This window comes from Pongo abelii, chromosome Y, assembly GCF_028885655.2.
Source record: "Pongo abelii isolate AG06213 chromosome Y, NHGRI_mPonAbe1-v2.0_pri, whole genome shotgun sequence".
In the NCBI taxonomy this organism is placed as follows: Eukaryota; Metazoa; Chordata; class Mammalia; order Primates; family Hominidae; genus Pongo; species Pongo abelii.
The window spans coordinates 60,595,341-60,616,774 of record NC_072009.2 but is presented as its reverse complement, the minus strand read 5'-3'; positions in this window follow the sequence as shown (position 1 = coordinate 60,616,774).

Below are 21,434 nucleotides of genomic sequence, written 5' to 3'. Positions count from 1 at the left end.
TTATATTCCATTCCATTCCACGTTCCTTTCTACTTTGCATTCCACAATCCATTCCATTCCATTCCATTCCACGTTCCATTCCACGTTTCTTTGCATAACATTCCACATTCTGTTTCATTCCATTCCATTCCACTCCACATTCCATTCGACTTTCCGTTACCTTCAATTCCACACCCTTTCCATTCAATTCCACATTCCTTTGCATTCCATTCCACATTCCATTCCACGTTGCATTCCACTTTCCATTGCATTCCAATCCATTCCATTCCATTCCACTTTCCTTTCCACATTCCATTCTACGTTTAATTCCACGATGCATTTCACGCTCCATTCCATTTCCATCCAAGTTCGATTCCAGATTGCATTCCATTCAATTTTGCATTTTACATTTCATTCCACATTCCATTCCACATTGCACTCCGTTCCATTCCACGTGAAACTCCACATTCCATTGCACATTCCATTCCACATTCCATTCCATTCCACATTCCATTCCGTTCCATTCCACATTCCATTACGCATTCCATTCCATTCCATTCCACTTTCCATTCCCAATCCATTCCATTCCTTTCCACATTCCACTCCAAATTCCAATCCATTCCATTCCACATTCCATTCCATTCCATTCCACATTCCATTCCACATTCTATTCGAGATTCCATTTCACGTTGCATTCCATTACATTCCGCGTTCCATTCCACATTACATTCCATTCCATTCCCCATTCCATACCATTAAATCCCATTCCATTACGCATTCTATTCCATATTCCATTTCATTCCATTCCACATTCCATTCCATTCCATTCCACATTCCATTCCATTCCATTCCATTCCATTCCACATTCCCTTCCACATTCCATTCCACGCTGCATTCCATATTCCATTCCACGCTGCATTCCACATTCCTTTCCACGTTCCATTCCACATTGCATTCCAATTTCCATTCCACGTTACATTGTATTCAATTTCACGTTCCATAGCGCAATCCAGTCCATTCAATTCCACTTTCTGTTCCACATTCCACTCCACATTGCATTACGTATTCTATTCCTTTACATTCCACGTTCATTTACATTCCATTCCACATTCCATTCCACATTCCATTACATTCCATTCCACATTCCATTCCACATTCCATTACATTCCATACCACATTCTATTCCACATTGCCTAGCATTTCATTCCACAATCCATTCCACATTCCGTTCCCCTTTCCATTCCAATACATTCCACGTTCCTTTCCACGTTCCATTCCATGTTCCATTTCACGTTCCATTCCGCAGTCCATTCCACATTCCATTCCACGTTCCATTCCATTCCATTCCATTTTCCACTCTACTTTGCATTCCTTTCAATTCTACTTTCCATTCCACATTCCATTGCACATTCCATTCCACGTTCCATTACATGTTCCATTCCATTCCATTCCACGTTCCATTCCACATTCTATTCCATCCCATTCCACGTTCCAATCCATTCCATTAAACGTTCCATTACACATTCCATTCCATTCCATTCCATTCCTCATTCCATACCATTCCATTCTATTCCACATTACTTTCCTTTGCATTCCACATTCCACAGGATTCCTTTCCATTCCATTCCACATTACATTAAATTCCATTCTGCATTCCATTCCATTCCATTCCTTTCCAGATTCCATTCCATTCTATGAAATTCCAGATTCCATTCCTTTTCATTCCACATTCCATTCCTTTCCATTCCACTTTCCATTCCATTTCATTCCTTTCCATTCCACATTCCATGCCATTCCATTCCATTCCAAATTCCATTCCTTTCAATTCTCCATTCCATTCCATTCCACATTGCATTCCTTTTCATTCCACATTTTTTACATTCCATTCCACATTCCATTTCACATTGCATTCCATTCCACATTCCTTTCCACTTTCCATTTCATTCCATTCCACATAGCATTCCATTCAATTCCACATTCCATTCCATTCCCTTCAATTCCACATTCCATTCCATTCTTTCCATTCCATTCCACATTCCATTCCATTCCATTAAATTCCATATTCCATTCCAATACCTTCCTCACTCCATGCCAATCCATTCCACATTCCTTTCCATTCCATTGCATTCCATTCCACATTACATACCATTCCATTCTATTCCACATTACGTTCCGTTCCATTCCACATTCCATACAATTCCATTCCACTCCACATTCCAATCCTTTCCATTCTATTTCATTCCCATTTCCATTACCTTCCATTCCACATTCCTTTCCATTCCATTCCTCATTCCTTTCCAGGTTACATTCCACGTTCCATTAAATTCCATTCCACATTGCTTTCCACTCCATTCCACTTTCCTTACATTTCCATTCCGTTCCATTCCGCATTCCGTTACATTCCATTCCACATTCTATTCTCATTCCTTTCCATTCTATTCCACATTCAATTCCACGTTCCATTCCATTCCGTTCCACATTCCATTCCATTCCATTCTACATTCCATTCCTTTCCATTCCACATTAAATTCCACATTCCATTCCACGTTCCATTGCAGGTTTCATTCCAAGTTCCATTCTACGTTCCATTCCTTTCCACTCCACGTTTCATTCCACATTCCATTCCATTGCATTACACTTTCCATTCCACATTCCATTCCACGTTCCATTGCTATCCATTCCACATTCCATTACACATTCCCTTCGACATTGCCTTGCATTCCTTTCCACATTCCATTCCATTTCATTCCACATTCCATTCCATTCCATTCCATGTTGGATTCCATTCCATTCCAGGTTCCATTCCACCCCAATAGACATTCCATTCCTCACTCCATGCCAATCAAATCCACATTCCATTCCATTCCATTCCATTCCTCATTACATACCATTCCATTCTTTTCCACATTACATTCCATTCCATTCCACATTCCATACATTTTCATTCCTCTTCACATTCCAATCCTTTCCGTTCTGTTTCATTCACCATCCCATTCCCTTCCATTCCACAGTGCTTTCCATTCCATTCCACATTCTTTTCAGGTTGCATTCCACGTTCCATTATATTACATTCCACATTGTATTCCACTCCATTCCACTTTCCATACCTTTCCATTCCATTCCATTCCACATTCCGTTACTTTCCGTTCCACATTCTATTCTCATTCCATTCCATTCTATTCCACATTCAAATCCACATTTTATTCCATTCCATTCCACATTCCTTTCCACTCCATTTGACATTCCATTCCTTTCCATTCCACATTACTTTCCACATTCCATTCCACGTTCCATTCTAGGTTTCATTCCAAAGTTAGATTCCACGTTCCATTCATTTCCACTCCACGTTCCATTCCACTTTCCATTCCATTGCATTGCACTTTCCATTACACATTCCATTCCACATTCCTTTCCACGTTCCATTGCTATCCATTCCACATTTTATTACACATTCCATTCCACATTGCCTTGCATTCCATTCCACATTCCATTCCTTTCCTTTCCAAATTCCATTCCATTCCATTCCACTTTGAATTCCATTCCATTCCACGTTCCATTCCACCACAATCGACATTCCATTCCACATTGCATTCCATTCCACTCTACATTCCATTCCATTCCATTTAAACTTTCCATTCCATTCCATTCCACATTCCATTCGACATTCCATTACATTCCACATTCTATTCCACATTCTAATCCACATTCCATTCTATTCCATTCCACATTTCATTCCAAATTCCGTTCCATTACATTTAAACTTTCCATTCCTTTCCATTCCACATTCTATTCCACATTCCATTCCACATTCCATTCGATTCCATTCCACATTCCATTACACATTCCATTCCATTCCATTTCACATTCCGTTCCAGATTCCCTTTCACCTTCCATTCCATTCCATTCCATTCCATTTCACATTAAATCCCATTCCATTCCACATTCTATTCCAATGCATTCCACATCCATTCCTGATTGCATTCCATTCCATTCTATTCCACTTTCCATTCCATTGCATTCGACATCCATTCCTGATTGCATTCCATTCCATTCTATTCCACATTCCATTCCATTTCATTCCACATTCCCTTCCATTCCATACCACATTCCATTCTATATTCCTTTCCACGTTCCATTTGATTAAATTCCACATTGCACTCCGTTCCATTCCACATTTCATTCCGTTCCTTTCCACATAACATTCCATTCTATTTCACATTCAATTCAACGGCATTGCATTCCACATTTCATTCCATTCCATTCCGCATTCAATTCCATTCCTTTCCATTTTATTCCACTTTCCATTCCATTACATTGTTTTTCACTTTCCATTCCATTCTATTTTATTCCACGTTCAATTCCATAGCATTCCACATTTGATTTAATTACATTCCGGTTTCCATTCCACCTTCCCTTCCACATTCTATTCCACGTTCCATTCCTTTCCATTCCACTTTCCATTCCATTCCCTTCCACTTTCCATTCCATTCCATTCCACATTCCATCCCTTTCCACTCCACGTTCCATTCCATTCCACTAAACTTTCCATTCCATACGCCCTTCCACTTTCCATTCCACGTTCCAGTCCACGTTGCAATCCACATTCCATTCCATTCCTCATTCCATTCCACATTCCATGCCATTATTTCTCACATTCCATTGCACATTCTTTCCATTCCATTCCACATTCCATTGCACATTCCCTTCTATTCCATTCAATATTCCATTCCATTCCATTCCACATTACATTCCATTCCTTTCCACTTTCCAATCCTTTGCACATTCCATTCCACGTTCCATTACACATTCCATTCCATTCCATTTTACTTTCCATTCCACATTCCATTCCACTTTCCATTCCACTTTCCATTCCTTTACGTTCCACATTCCATTCCACACTCTACTCCACATTCCGTCCCACATTCCAGTCCTTTACACTCCACGTTTCATTCCGCATTCCATTCCACATTTCATTCCACATTGCAGTCCATTCCATTCCACATTCCATTCCACATTCCATTAGACATACCATTCCACGTTCCATTGGATTCCATTTCACATTCCATTCCATTCCATTCCACATTACATTCCATTCCATTCCACATTCCATTCCATTCCGTTCAACCTTAAATTCCACGTTACTGTCACTATTCCTTTACACGTTTCATTCCACATTCCATTCCGTTCCATTCCATTCTGCAATCCATTCCACGTTCCATTCCTCATTCAATTCCAATATATTTCACTTTCCGTTCAACATTCCATTCCACTTTCCATAGCACCTTCCATTTGGTTTCATTCCACGTTCCATTCCACGTTCCATTCCACGTCCCATTCCATTCTATTCCACGTTCTATTCCACAATCAATTCCAATACATTTCACGTTACATTCTACACTGCATTCCACCTTCTATTCCGTTCCATTCCACATTACATTCCAGAGTCCATTCTACATTCCATTCCCTTCCATTCCACATACCATTCCACATTCCATTCCGTTTAATTCCACATTCCATTTCACACTCCATTCAACATTGCATTCCACCTTCCATTCCGTTCCATTCCACATTCCTTTCCACATTTCATTCCACATTCCATTGCATTCCATGCCACATTCCATTTCGCATTCCCTTCCACTTTCCATTCCACGTTCCATTCCACGTTCCTTTCCACTTTCCACATTCCATTCCACATTCCATTCCACGTTATTCCAAATTCCATTCCACTCCATTCCACGTTCCATTCAATTCCATTCCCCAATTCATTCCACATTCCATTCCATTCCATTGCACTTTCCATTCCACGTTCCATTCTACGTTCAATCCTTTTACATTCCACATTTAATTGCATTCCATTCCACATTCCATTCCATTCCATTTCACATTCCATTCCACAAGTCACTCGACGTTGCATTCCACATTCCATTCCACATTCCATTCCAATTTCCATTCCAATCCATTCCACATTCCATTCCACAATCCATTCCACATTCCATTCCACATTCCATTCAACGATCCATTCCATTACATTCCACTTTCCAGTCCACGTTCCATTCCATTCCATTCCATTCTACATTCCCTGCCTTTGCACACCACGATAAATTTCACATTCAATTCCACATTCCATTCCATTCCCTTCCACATTCCATTCCATTCCATTTCACATTTCATTCCCTTCCACATTCCATTCCATTCCATTTCACTTTGCATTTCACGTTGCATTCCATTCCATTCCACATTGCATTCCACATTCCATACCACATTTTATTGCACATTCCATTCCATTCCATTGCATATTCCATTCTACCTTCCATTACTTTCCATTCCACATTCCATACCATTCCATTCCATATTCTATTCCATTCCATTCCCCATTCCATTCAATTCCATTCCACGTTGCATTCCGTGTTCCATTCCACATACCATTCCATTCCATTCCACTTTCCATTCCATTCAATTCCACGTACCATTCCACGTACCATTCCATTCCTTTCCACTTTCCATTCCATTCGACGTTCCATTTCATTCCATTCCACATTCTATTCCACATTCCTTTCCACATTCCGTTTCACATTCCAATCCACATTCCATTTCACATTGCTTCCTTTCCATTCCATTCCACATTCCATTCTATTCAACTTTCCATTCCATTCCACATTCCATACCATTCCACATTCCTTTCCATTCCATCCACATTCAATTCCATTGCCTTCCACGTTCCTTTCCATTCCACATTCCATTCCATTGTATAACACATTCCATTTTATTCCACATTCCATTCCATTCCATTCCGCTTTAGATTCCATATTCCATTTCACATTCCGTTCCACATTTAATTCCTCATTCCATTCCACGATCCATTCAATTGCATTCCACATTCCACTCCATTCCATTCAGTTCGACATTCCATTCCGTTCCATTCTGCATTCCATTCCATTCCATTCCACATTCTATTCCATTCCACATTGCATTCCATTCCATTCCACGTTGAATTCCATTCCATTGCACATTCATTCCATATTCCATTCCACATTCCATTCCATATTCCATTGCACATTATGTTCTGCATTCCAGTCCCTTCCATTACACATTCCATTCCATTCCATTACACGTTTCATTCCATTCCATTTCACGTTCATTCCGTTCCATTCCACTTTCCATTCCACATTCCATTCCACATTAAAAGGCGCATACCATTCCCTTACGTTCAGCATTCCATTCCATTCCATTACTCATTCCATTCCATGTTCCATTGTACTTTCCATTCCACGTTCCCTTCCACATTCCCTTCCATTCAATTCCACATTCCATGCCATTCAATTCCATTCCATTCCACATTCCATTCCATTCCATTCCATTCCACATTGCATTTCACAATCCATTCCATTCCTTTCCACATTCCATTCCTTTCCATTCCACATTCCATTGCATTGTATTCCACGTTCCATTGCGTCTTCCATTCCATTCCATTCCTCGTTCCATTCCATTCCCTTCCACTTTCTGTTTCGTTCTATTCCACAATCCATTCCAAATTCCATTTCACATTATATTCCATATTCAATTCCACATTCCGTTCCACGATACATTCCATTCCATTCCACATTCCATTTATATCAATTCCACATTCCATTCAATTACTTTCCACATTCCACTCCATTATATTCCATTCCACATTCCATTCCACTCCATTCCACATTCCATTCCATTAAATCCCATTCCATTCAATCCCACATTCCATTTCATTCCTTTCCACATTCCATTCCATTCAATCCCACATTCCATTCCATTCCATTCCACTTTCCTTTCCATTCCATTCTATGTTCCATTTCATTCCATTCCACAATCAATTCTACATTCCATTTCAAATTCCATTCTACATTCCATTTCATAATCCACATTCCATTCCACATTCCAAAAAGCATAACGTTTCACTTTGAATTCCACACTCCATTTCACATTCCACATTCAATTCCATTCCATTTCACATTCCATTCCATTCCACATTCCATTGCATTCCATTCCAGATTGCATTACTTTACATTCCACATTCCATTCAATTCAATTCCACATTCTATTCCACATTCCATCCAACATTCCGTTCCATTCCATTCCATTCCACATTCCATTCCATTCCTCATTCAATTCCATTCCATTCCATTCAATTCTACATTCCCTTCCACATTCCATTCCATTCCATTCCACATTCCATTCCTTTACACATTTCATTCCACATTCCATTCAATTCTATCCCACATTCCATTCGACATTTCATTCCTTTCCTTTCCATATTCCATTCCTCATTCCATTCCATTCCCTTCCACATGCGATTCCGTTACTTTGAATTCCACATTCCATTACATTCCACATTCCATTCCATTCCATTCCACATTACAATACACATTCCAATCCATTCCTCGTTACATTCTAATCCACCTTGCATTCCACATTCCACCCCATTTTCTATTCCATTGCCTTCCACATACCATTCCACAATCCAATCCATATTCCATTCCATTCCATTGCACATTCTATTCAACATTCCATTCCATTCCATTCCATTCCACATTCCATTCCTTTCCACATTCCATTTCATTCCATTCCATTCCGCGTTATATTCTATTCCACGTTCCCATTCCACTTTCCACTCCACATTCCATTCCATTGCTTTCCACATTCCATTCCACATTCAATTTCATTTAATTGCACATTCCATGTCATTCCATTCCACATTCCTTTCCACATTCCATTCCATTCCATTCCAAATTTCATTTAACATTCCATTCCAAGTTTCATTCCTTATTCCATTCCGCATTCCATTCCGTTCCATTCCACATTGCATTCAACATTCCATTCCACGTTCCTTTCGACAATCCATTCCACATTGCATTCCATTAAATTCCACATTCCATTTCACATTCCATTCCATTCCGTTCCACCTTCCATTCCACATTCAAATCCATCCCACATTGCTTTCCACATTCCATGTCATTCCATTCCTCATTCCATTACACATTCCACTCCATTCCATTCCACATTCCATTCCAAATTCCATTCCATTCACCACCATTCCATAACACATTGCATTCCATTCCATTCCATTCCAGATTCCAATCCATTCCACATTCCATTCCTCATTCCATTCAATTCCATTCCGCATTCCATTGCGCATTGCATTTCATTACATTCCACGTTCCATTCCATTCCATTCCAGGTTCCATTCCATTGCATGCTACCATCCATTCCATTCCACGTTCCATTCCATTCCATTCCACATTCCATTTCATTCCATTCTACATTCCATTTCATTCCATTTCACTTTGCATTCCACATTCCATTTTACATTCCATTCCACAATCCATTTCATATTCCATTCCGCATTCCATTTCACATTCCATTCCACTTTCCATTTCATGTTCCATTCCACATTCCATTTCAAATTCCATTCCATTCCACATTCCATTCTGTTCCATCCACATTCCACTCCATTGCATTCCAAATACCATTCCGTTCCACATTCCATTCCACATCCCATTACCCATTCCATTCTATTCGATTCCATTCCACATTCCATTTCACTCCATTTCACATTCCATTCCACATTCCATTTCACATTCCATTCCACATTCCATTTCACATTCCATTCCACGTTCCATTCCACGTTCCATTACTTCCCATTCCACAATCAATTCCATTCATTTCCAAATTCCATTCCATTCCATTTCACATTCCATTCCATTCCACTGTATTCCACGTTCCATTGCACTCCACATTCCATTCCACATTCCATTCTTCGTTCCATTCCATTCCATTCCATACCACTTTCAATTCCATTCCACTCCACACTCCATTCCACATTCATTCCACATGCCATTCCACTTTCCATTCCATTCCATTCCACTTTCCATTCCATTGAATTCCACATTCAATTCCATACAGTTGCACATTCCATTCCATTCCGTTCCATTCCATTTCATTCCACATTCCATTCCATTGCATTCCATTCCACAATCCATTCCACATTCCTTTCCATAGCATTCCACATTCCGTTCCACATTCCAATCCATTCCATTCCACATTCGATTACACATTGCATTGCATTCAATTACTCATTCCATTCCACATTCCATTCCACATTCCATTTGATCCCATTCCACATTCCTTACCACATTGCATCCCATTCCATTACATATTCCATTCCACAATCCTTTCCATTCCATTCCACATTCCATTTCATTTCATTCCATTCCACTTTCCGTTCCATTCCATTGAATTTCACATTCCATTCCCTTCCATTCCACATTCCATTCCATTCCATTCCTTTCGCCATTCCATTCCACAATCCAATCCATTCCATTATACATTCCATTCCACATTCCTTTCCATTAAATTTCTCATTCGTTACCACATATCCATTTAATTCCACTCCACATTCCATTGTACATTCCATTCCATTCCATTCCACGTTCCATTCCACGTTCCATTCCATGATTCATTCCATTCCATTCTGCATTCCATTCATTTCCATTCCACTTTCCTTTCCATTCCATTCCACATTCCATTCCACATTCTATTCTATTCCATTCCACATTCCATTCCATATTCCATTCCATTCCACGTTCCATTCCATATTCCATTCCATTCCACGTTCCATTCCTTTCCATTCCATTCCACGTTCCATTCCATCTCACACTCTATTTCTCATTCCACTTCATTCCGTTACACTTTCCATTCCACGTTCCCTTCCATTCCATTCCATTCCACATTGCAATACAAGGTATAGTCCACTTTCCATTCCACGTTCCATTCCACCCTCTATTCCATTCCATTGCACATTCCATTCCATTCCATTCTACATTCCATTACACAGTGCAGTCCATTCCATTCCACATTCCTTTTCAAATTCCATTCCATTCAATTCCATTTCATAACACATTGCATTCCATTCCATTCCATTCGACTTTCCGTTTCATTCCACATTTCATTCCTCATTCGATTCAATTCCATTCCACATCCCATTGCACATTCTTTTCATTCCATTCCACATTGCATTCCATTCCATTCCTTTCCACATTCCATTCCTCATTCCATTCAATTCCATTCCACATTCCATTTCTCATTCCATTTCTTTCCTTTCCACATTCCATTCCATACCATTCCACATTCCATTCCATTCCATTCCACGTTCCATTCCATCCTAATCCACGTTTCATTCCATATTATTCCAATTTCCATTCCTTTTCACATTCCATTCCATTCCATTCCACATTCCATTCAATTACATTATACGTTCCATTCCACATTCCATTCCACATTCCCTTCCATTCCATTCTTTTCCACATTCCATTCCATTACATTCCACATTCCACACCAATCGTTTCCACATTACATTACATTCCATTCTACATTCCATTCCATTCCATACCACATTCCATTCCATTGAGTTTCACATTCCATTCCATTACATTGCATTTCACATTCCATTCCATTCGATTCTGCATTGTGTTCAATTTCATTTCATTCTATTACACATTCCATTTAATTCCATTCTATTACACATTACATTTCATTCCATTCTATTACACATTCCATTCCATTCGATTCCTCATTCCATTCCACATTCTTTTCCATGTTTCATTCCATTCCATTCCATGTACTATTCCATTCCATACCAGATTCCATTCCGTTCAGTTCCACATTCCTTTCAATACCATTGCATTCCCCATTCCTTTCTATTCCATTCCTCATCGCATTCCATTCCATTCCATTCTATTCCACATTCCATTCCGTTACTTTCCACATTGCATTCCACATTCCATTCCACATTGTATTCCACGTTCCATTGCATTCCATTCCACATTCCATTCCATTTCTTACCACATTCCATCCCATTTCCACTCCACTTTCTATTCCACTCTATTGCATTCCATTCCACATTTTATTCCACATTCCACTGCATTCTATTCCACATTCCATTCCATTTCTTTCCACATTCCATCCCATTCCACTCCACTTTCTATTCCATTCTATTGCATTCCATTCAACATTGTATTCCACGTTCCATTGCATTCCATTCCACATTCCATTCCATTCCATTTCTTTCCACATTCCATCCCATTCCAATCCACTTTCTTTTCCATTCCATTCCATTCCATTCCATTCCACTTTCCATTCCATCCCAATCCACGTTCCATTCCATTCCATTCCAATTTCCATTCCGTTTCACATTCCATTCCATTCCATTCCACATTCCATAAAATTACATTGCACGTTCCATTCCACATTCCATTCCACATTCCCTTCGATTCCATTCTTTACCACATTCCATTCCATTCCATTCCACATTACACTACATTCCTTTCCACATTACACTACATTCCATTCCACATTCCATTCCGTTCCATTCCACATTCCATTACATTGCATTCCACATTCCATTCCATTATATTCCGCATTGCATCCAAATTCATTACATTCTATTCCTCATTCGATTTCATTCCATTCTATTACACATTCCATTGCATTCCATTACTCATTCCATTCCAAATTCCATTCCACATTCTTTTCCATGTTTCATTCCTTTGCATTCCATATACTATTCCATTCAATACCGCATTCCATTCCATTAAATATCACATTCCTTTCCATTCTGTTTCATTCCACATTCCATTCCATTCTATTCCGCATTCCATTCCATTCCATTCCATTCTATTCCACATTCCATTCAATTACATTCCACATTGCATTCCATTCCATTCCATTCCACATTCAATTCCACATTCCATTCCACATTGTATTCCACGTTCCGTTGCATTCCATTCTACATTCCATTCCATTCCATTCCACATTCCTTCCCATTCCACTCCACGTTATTTTCCACTTCATTCCATTCTATTCCATTCCACATTCCATACTATTCCATTTCATTCCACATTCCATTCCCTTCCATTACACATTCCATTCCTTTCCATTTCATGTTCCAATTCATTCCATTCCACTTTCTATTCCACGTTCCATTGCATTACATTCCACGTTCCATTCAACGTTCCTATCTACGTTCCATTCCACGTTCCATTCCATTCCATTAACTATTCTATAACATTCCATATCATTCCACAGTCCACTCAGCATTCCATTCCACATTCCATTCCACATTCCACTCCTTTCCATTCTACATTCCATTCCATTCCATTACACATTCCATTCCACATTTCATTCCATTCCATTCCTTATTACATTTCATCACATTCCACATTCCGTTCCATCACAATCCATAACATTCCACATTGCATTCCACATTCAATTCTATTCCATTCCATTCCACATTCCATTCCATTCTAATTCATATTCAATGCCTTTCCATTCCTCAATCCATTCCTTTCCATTCCACTTTCCATTACATTCCATTCAATTCCACATGCCTTTTCACATTCTAATGAATTTCGTTCCACTTTCCATTCCATTCCTTTCCCTTGCAAATTCCATTCCACAGTCCATTTCTTTCCATTTCACATTCCATGCCATTCCACATTCCATTCCATTCCACTTTCCATTCCATACCATTCTATTTCATTTCATTCCATTCCACTTTCCAGTCCATTCCTTTCCACATTCCATTTCACATTCCATTCCATTCCATTCTACATTCCATTCCAAATTCCATTCCATTCCATTCCATTCCATTCCACATTCCATTGCATTCCATTCCACATTCCATTCCACATTCCATTCCATTCTATTCCAGTCCACATTCCGTTTGATTCCATTACATTCTGCTTTCGATTCCATTCCATTATAAATTCCATCCCTCATTCCATTCCATACCTCATTCCATTCAATTCCATTCCACATTCCATTCTGCATTCCATTCCATATTCATTTCCATTCCATTCCATTCCGCATTTCATTCCATTCCATTCCACTTTCCATTCCATTCGTTCCCATTCTACATTCCATTCGATTCCATTCCATATTCCTTTCCATTCAATTCCACATTCCATTCCCTTCCAATCCACATTCTATTCCATGTCATTCCACATTTCATTCCACATTCAATTCCATTTCATTCCACATTACATTCGATTCCTTTCCACTCCGGTCCACATTCCATTCCATTCCACATTACATTGCTTTGCATTGCGCTTTCCATTCAATTCCACAGTCCATTCCATTACATTCCATTCCCGTCCACATTCCATTCCATTCCATTCCATTCCACTTTCCTTTCAATTGCATAACATCTTCCTATCCATTCCATTCAACATTCCATTATATTCTATTCCACTTTCCATTCCATTCCATTGCAAGTTTCCATTCCGCGTTCCATTCCACGCTCCTTCCCACGTTCCATTAGACGTTCCATTCGATACTTTTCTTTTCCACATTCCATTCCTTTCCATTCTAGATTCCACTGCACATTCTATTCGATCCAATTCCAGTTCATATTCCATTCCATGTTCCATTCCACTTTCCATTCCACATTGCTTTCCATGTTCCATTCCGCGTTCCATTCCACGTTACTTTCCACTTTCCATTGTGCGTCCCATTCAACATTTCGTTCCATTCCATTAAACATAGCATTCTACATTCCATTCCAATCCATTACACTTTCCATTTGACATTCCATTCCATTACATTCCATGTTCCATTCCACTTTCCGTTCCTTTCCATTTCAGTCCATATTCCATTCCATTCCATTCGAGTCCACATTCCATTCCTTTCCATTCTTCATTCCGTTATATTCCATTCCACATTGCATTCCATTCCATTTCACAATCCATTCCATTCAACTTTCCATTCCATTCCACATTCCATCTCACATTCCCTTCCATTACATTTCACATTCCAATCCATTCCATTCCACATTCCATTCCATTCCATCCCACATTCCAGACTGAAATCCATGTTCCATTCCACGTTCCATTCCACGTTCCATTCCACAATCCATTACATTGCATCCCATCTTCCATTCCACTTTCCATTCAATTACATTCCACTTTCTATTCCACATTCCATTCCATTCAATTCCACATTCAAATCAATTCAATTCCACATTCCATTCCACATTCCTTTCCTTTCTATTCCACATTAGAAATCCCATTCCACATTCCATTCCACGTTCCATTCCACCTTCCAGTCCACGTTCCATTCCATTCCATTCCACCATCTTTTCCATTCCATGAAACGTTCCATTCCACATTCCACCCCTTTCCATTCCACATTCTATTCCAAGTTGCATTCCATTTCATTAAACATTCCTATCCACATTCCATTCCACATTCCATTCCATTCCATTCCATTCCACATTGCATTCCCCATTCAATTCCATTCCATTCCATTGCATTCCACATTCCATTGCATTGCATTCCACATTCCTTTCCATTCAATTCCACATTCCATTCCATTGCACTTTCTATTCCGCGTTCCGTTCCACATTCCATGCCATTCCATTCTACATTCAATAGCATTCCTTTCTACTTTCTATTCCACATTCCATTCCAATCCATTCCACATTCCATTCCAAATTCCATTCCATTCCAGTACACCTTCCATTACATTCCATTCCACATTCCATTCCACACTTCATTCTATTTGATTTTACATTGCATTCCACATTCCATTCCATTCCATTCCACCTTTCATTTCACATTCCATTCCATTCCATTCCACATTCCGTTCCACACTCCATTCCTTTCCATTCCACATTCCATTCCACGTTCGATTCCATTCCATTTCACATTCCTTTCCACATTCCATTCCACATTTCATTCCATTCGCTTCCATTCCACTTCCATGTCATTCCATTCCACATTGCAATACATTCCATTTCAATCCATTACATTCCCCATTCCCTTCTGTTCCATTCCATTGTGTTCCACATTCCATTCCAAATTCCATTCCATTCCACATTCCTTTCCATTCCTCATTTCATTCCATTCCATTCCATTCCATTCCATTCCATTCCATTCCACGTTCCATTCCGTTCCTTTCCACATTTCATTCCAGTCCATTCTAACTTCCATTCCATTCCATTCCAAATTCCATTCCATTCCATTCCACATTCCATTCCCTTCCATTCCACATTCCATTCCACATTCAATTCCATTGCATTCCACATTCCATTCCACTTTAAATTGCATTCCATTCCACATTCCTTTCCATTCCATTGCATTCCAGTCCACACTCCACTCCATTCTATTCCGTTCGACATTCCATTCCATTCCAATCCCTTCCACATTCCTTTCCATACCATTCCACATTCCTTCCGTTTCATTCCACATTCCACTCCATTGCATTCCACATTCCATTCCGTTTCATCCCATATTCCATTCCATGCCATTCCAAATTCTATTCCAAATTCCATTCAATTCCATTCCACTTTTCATTCCATTCCGCACCATTCAAGTACACATTCCATTCAATTCCATACCGTTCCATTCCATATTCTATTCCATTGCATTGAACTTTCCTTTCCATTCCATTCAGTATTCCATTCCATTCCATTCCATGTTACTTTCCCTTCCATTCCACCTTCCATTCCATTTCATATCACTTTGCATTCCTCGTTCCAATCCACGATCCATTCCATTCCATTCCACGTTCCATTCTACATTCCATTCCACATTTCTTACAATTCCATTCCTTTCCACGTTCCATTCCACATTCTGTTAAATTCCATTACAGTCCATATGGCGTTCCATTCCATTCCACATTCCATTCCATTCGATTTTACTATCCATTGCATTAAATTCCAAGTTGCATTCCTTTGGATTCCACATGCCATTCCATTCCACATTCGATTCCATTCCATCCAATTCCACATTCCATTCCATTCCACATTTTGTACAACATTCCTTTCAATTCCGTTTCACATTCCATTCCACATTCAATTCCATTCCATTCCACCTTCCATACCATTCCATTCAATTCCATTCCACATTCCATTCCATTCCATTCAACATTCCATTCCACATTACGTTCCACGTTCCATTCCACGTTCCTTTCCACCTTGCATTCCACTTTCCATTTCACGATTTATTCCACATTCCATTTCATTCCATTCAATTCCATTCCATGTTCCGTTCCACATTACATTACATTCCATTCCACATTCTATTCGATATTCCATTCCACACTTTATTCCACATTTCATTCCATTTCATTCCACCTTCCATTCCACATTCCATTCCATTTCTTTCCACATTGCATTCCATTCCATTCCACATTCCATTTCATTCCATTCCACATTCCATTACATTCCATTCTACTTTCCATTCCATTGTATTGCATTCCACTTTCTATTCCATTCCATTCCACATTCCATTACATTCCATTCCACTTTCCATTCCATTGTATTGCATTCCACCTTCTATTCCATTCCATTCCACACTCCATTACAGTCGTTTCCACGTTACTTTCCATTCCATTCAACACTCCATTCCATTGCATTCCACATTCCGTTCCGTCCCATTCCCTTCCATTACTCGTACCATTCCATTATATTCCAAGATCCATTCCATTCCATTCCACATTGAATTCCATTCCATTCCACGTTCCATTCCATTCCATTCCAAATTCCATTCCACCATCCATTCCATTCCATTCCACCTTCCGTTCCATTCCATTCCACATTCCATTCCACATTCCATTCCTTTCTATTCCACATTCCATTCCATGTTCCAATCCATTCCATTACACGTTGCTTTCCACACTGCATTCCACATTCCATTCCATTCGATTCCATTCCACATTCCATTCCAGTCCATTCGACATTCCATTCCATTCCATTCCATTCCTCATTCCATTCCATTCCATTCCATTCCATATCACATTGCATTCAACGTTCAATTCCATTATATTCCAATCCACATTCCATTCAATTACATTCCACATTCCATGCCATACCTTTCCACGTTCCTTTGCATTCCATTACACATTCCTTTCCAAATTCCTTTCCACATTCCGTTAAATTCTATTCCATTACACGTTACATTCCATTCCATTCAACATTCCATTCCATTTCATTCTACAATACATTCCATTCCATTCCACATTCCATTCGATTCCATTCCATTCCATTCTACATTGATTTCCACATTGAATTCCATTCCAATCTACTCCACATTCCGTTGCATTCCATTCTTAATTCCAAGACATTCCATTCCACACTCCATTCCTTTCCAATCCTTTCCACATTCCAATCCACATTCCATTCCATTCCATTCCAAATTCTTTCCATTCCATTCCATTCCATATTCCTTTCCAGTGCACTCCACATTCCTTTACATTTTATTTCACATTCCATTCCATTGCATTCCACATTCCTTTCCATTGCATTCCACATTCCACTAAATGTCATTCCACATTCCATTCCATTTTCCATTGCATTCCATTCCATTCCGCATTCGATTCCACTGTATTCCATATTCCATTGCATTCCATTCAATATTCCATTCCATTACATTCCCTTCCACGTTCCATTCCATTGCATTCCACGTTCCATTCCATTCCACATTCAATTTTACAGTCCATTGTGCGTTCTCATTAAACTTTCCATACCATTCCATTCCACATTCCATTCCATTCCATTATATATTCTGTTCCACGTTTCATTCCTTTCCATTCCACATTCCATTCCACGTTCCATTCCATTCCATAACACATTCCTTTCACATTCCATTCCACATTTTATTCCGTTAGATTCCATTCCACATTCCATTCCAAACCATTCCATATTCCATTACATTCCATTCCACTTTCCATTCCATTCCATTCCGTATTCCATTCCATTCCATTCCACATTCCATTCCATTCCATTCCATATTCCATTATATTCCACATTGCATTCCACATTCCATTCCACTCCATTCCACATTCCATTCCATTCCATTTCACATTACTTGATATTCCTATCCACATTCAATTCCATTCCATTCCATTCCATTCCTAATTCCATTCCATTCCATTGCATTCCCTTCCACATTCCATTACACATTCCATTTCATTTCCTTCTACCTTCCATTCCATTTCATTTCATTCCACATTCAATTCCATTTCACTCCACCTTCATTTCCATTGCATTCCACATTCCACTCCATGCCAATCCACATTCCATTCCACATTCCATTGCATTCCATACCAATTCCGCATTCCATTCCACTGTATTCCACATTCCTTTGCATTCCATTCTATATTCCATTACATTACATTCCATTCCTCGTTCCATTCCATTCCAATCCACGTTCCATTCCATTCCATTCCACTTTCCGTTTTACATTCCATTGTGCGTTCCATTAAACATTCCATGCCATTCCATTCCACATTCCTTTCCATACCATTATATTTGACATTCCATTCCACTTTAATTTCCATTCCATTCCATTTCACATTCCATTCCACATTCCATTCCACTTTCCATTCCGCATTCCATTCCACATTTCATGCCATTCCATTACACATTCCATTCCACTTTCCATTCCGCATTCCATTCCACATTTCATGCCATTCCATTCCGCATTCCATTCAATTCAATTCCATTCCCCATTCCATTCCACTTTCCATTCCACTCCATTCCACATCCCATTCCATTCCATTCCTTTCCCTTCCACATTCCACTGAACATTCAATTCCATTCCACTCCACATTCCATTAGATTCCATTACACATTCCATTCCACATTCCATTACTATACCTTCCACATTCCCTTCCATTCCATTCCTCATACCTTTCCATTAAATTACACATTCCATTCCATTCCATTCCATTCCACATTACACATTCCATTCCTCGTTCCATTCCAACATCCATTCCATTCCATTCTACCTTTCATTCCAGGTTCCATTCCTTTCCATTCCACTTTCCATTCCTTATTCCATTCCATTTCCACCCGGCATTTAATTCCATTCCATTTTCCATTCCAAATTTCCTTCCATTCCATTCCTATCCCTTCCACATTCCATTACAAATTTCATTTCATTCCCTTTCACATTCCATTCCATTTCATTCCACATTCCATTCATTGCCATTCCACATTCCATTCCCTTCCATTCCACATTCCATTCCATTCCATTCCACATTCCATAGCATTCGATTCCACATTCAATTGCGTTCCATTCCACATTCCATTCCATTCCATTCTACATTCCATTCAATTTCTCATTCTATTCCACATTCCATTCCATTCCTCATTCCATTCCATGCCATACCATTGCATTCGTATCCATTCCATGTTCCATTCCATTCCATTCAACTATGCATTCCATTCTATTCCAAGTTGCATTCCCCTCCATTCCACATTCCTTTCCATTCCATTCCACATTCTATTCCATTCCACACTCTGTTCCATTCCATTCCATTTCATTCCACATTCCATTCAATTCCATTCCATTCCATATTCCTTTCTATTTCCATTTCACATTCAGTTCCTTTCCTTTCCATTGCATTCCACATTCCATTCAATTCCATTCCATTCCATATTCCTTTCTATTTCCATTTCACATTCTGTTCCATTCCATTACTTTACACATTCCATTTCATTCCATTCCACATTCCATTCCATGATGTTGCATATCATTCCACATTTCTTTTCATATTCCATTTCAATCCATTCCACATTCCAGTCCATTCCCCATTCCGTTCCATTCCACATTCCTTTCCACTCCATTCCATTCCATTACATTTTCAATTCCACATTCCATTACACATTACATTCCATTCTATTCCACATTTCATTGCACTTTCCATTAAACATTCCATTCCACATTCCATCCCATTCCTTTCGACATTCCATTCCACATTCCATTCCATCCCATTCCACATTTCATTCCTGTCAATTCAAATCCTTTCCACATTCCATTCCATTCAACTCCATTCCACTTTTTCATTTTGCAATCGATTTCACTCCATTCCACATACCATTCCATTCCATTCCTTTCCAGTCCACATTCCATTCCATTCCATTCCATTCCACATTCCGTACCATTCCATTGCACATTCCATTGCATTCCACATTCAGTTCCATTGCATTCCACATTCAGTTCCATTCCATTCCACATTCAATTCCTTTCCATTCCTTTCTACTTTCAATTCCATGTTCCTTTCCACGTTCCATTCCACGTTCCACACCATGTTCCATTCCATTCAATTCCACATTCCATTACATTACATTCGACTTTCCATTCCACATTCCTTTCCACGTTCTATTCCATTCAATTCCACATTCCCTTCCCTTCCATTCCACATTCCATACCATATTCCCTTCCATTCCATCACACATTCCATTACACATTCCATTCCATTTCATTCAATATTCCATTCCATATTACATGCCTTTCCATTCCATTCCTCATTCTATTCCATTCCATTCCACATTCCATTCCATAATCCATTCCACTCCATTCCATTCCTCCTTCTATTCCGTTCCATTGCACTTTCCATTCCACATTCCGATCCATTCCATA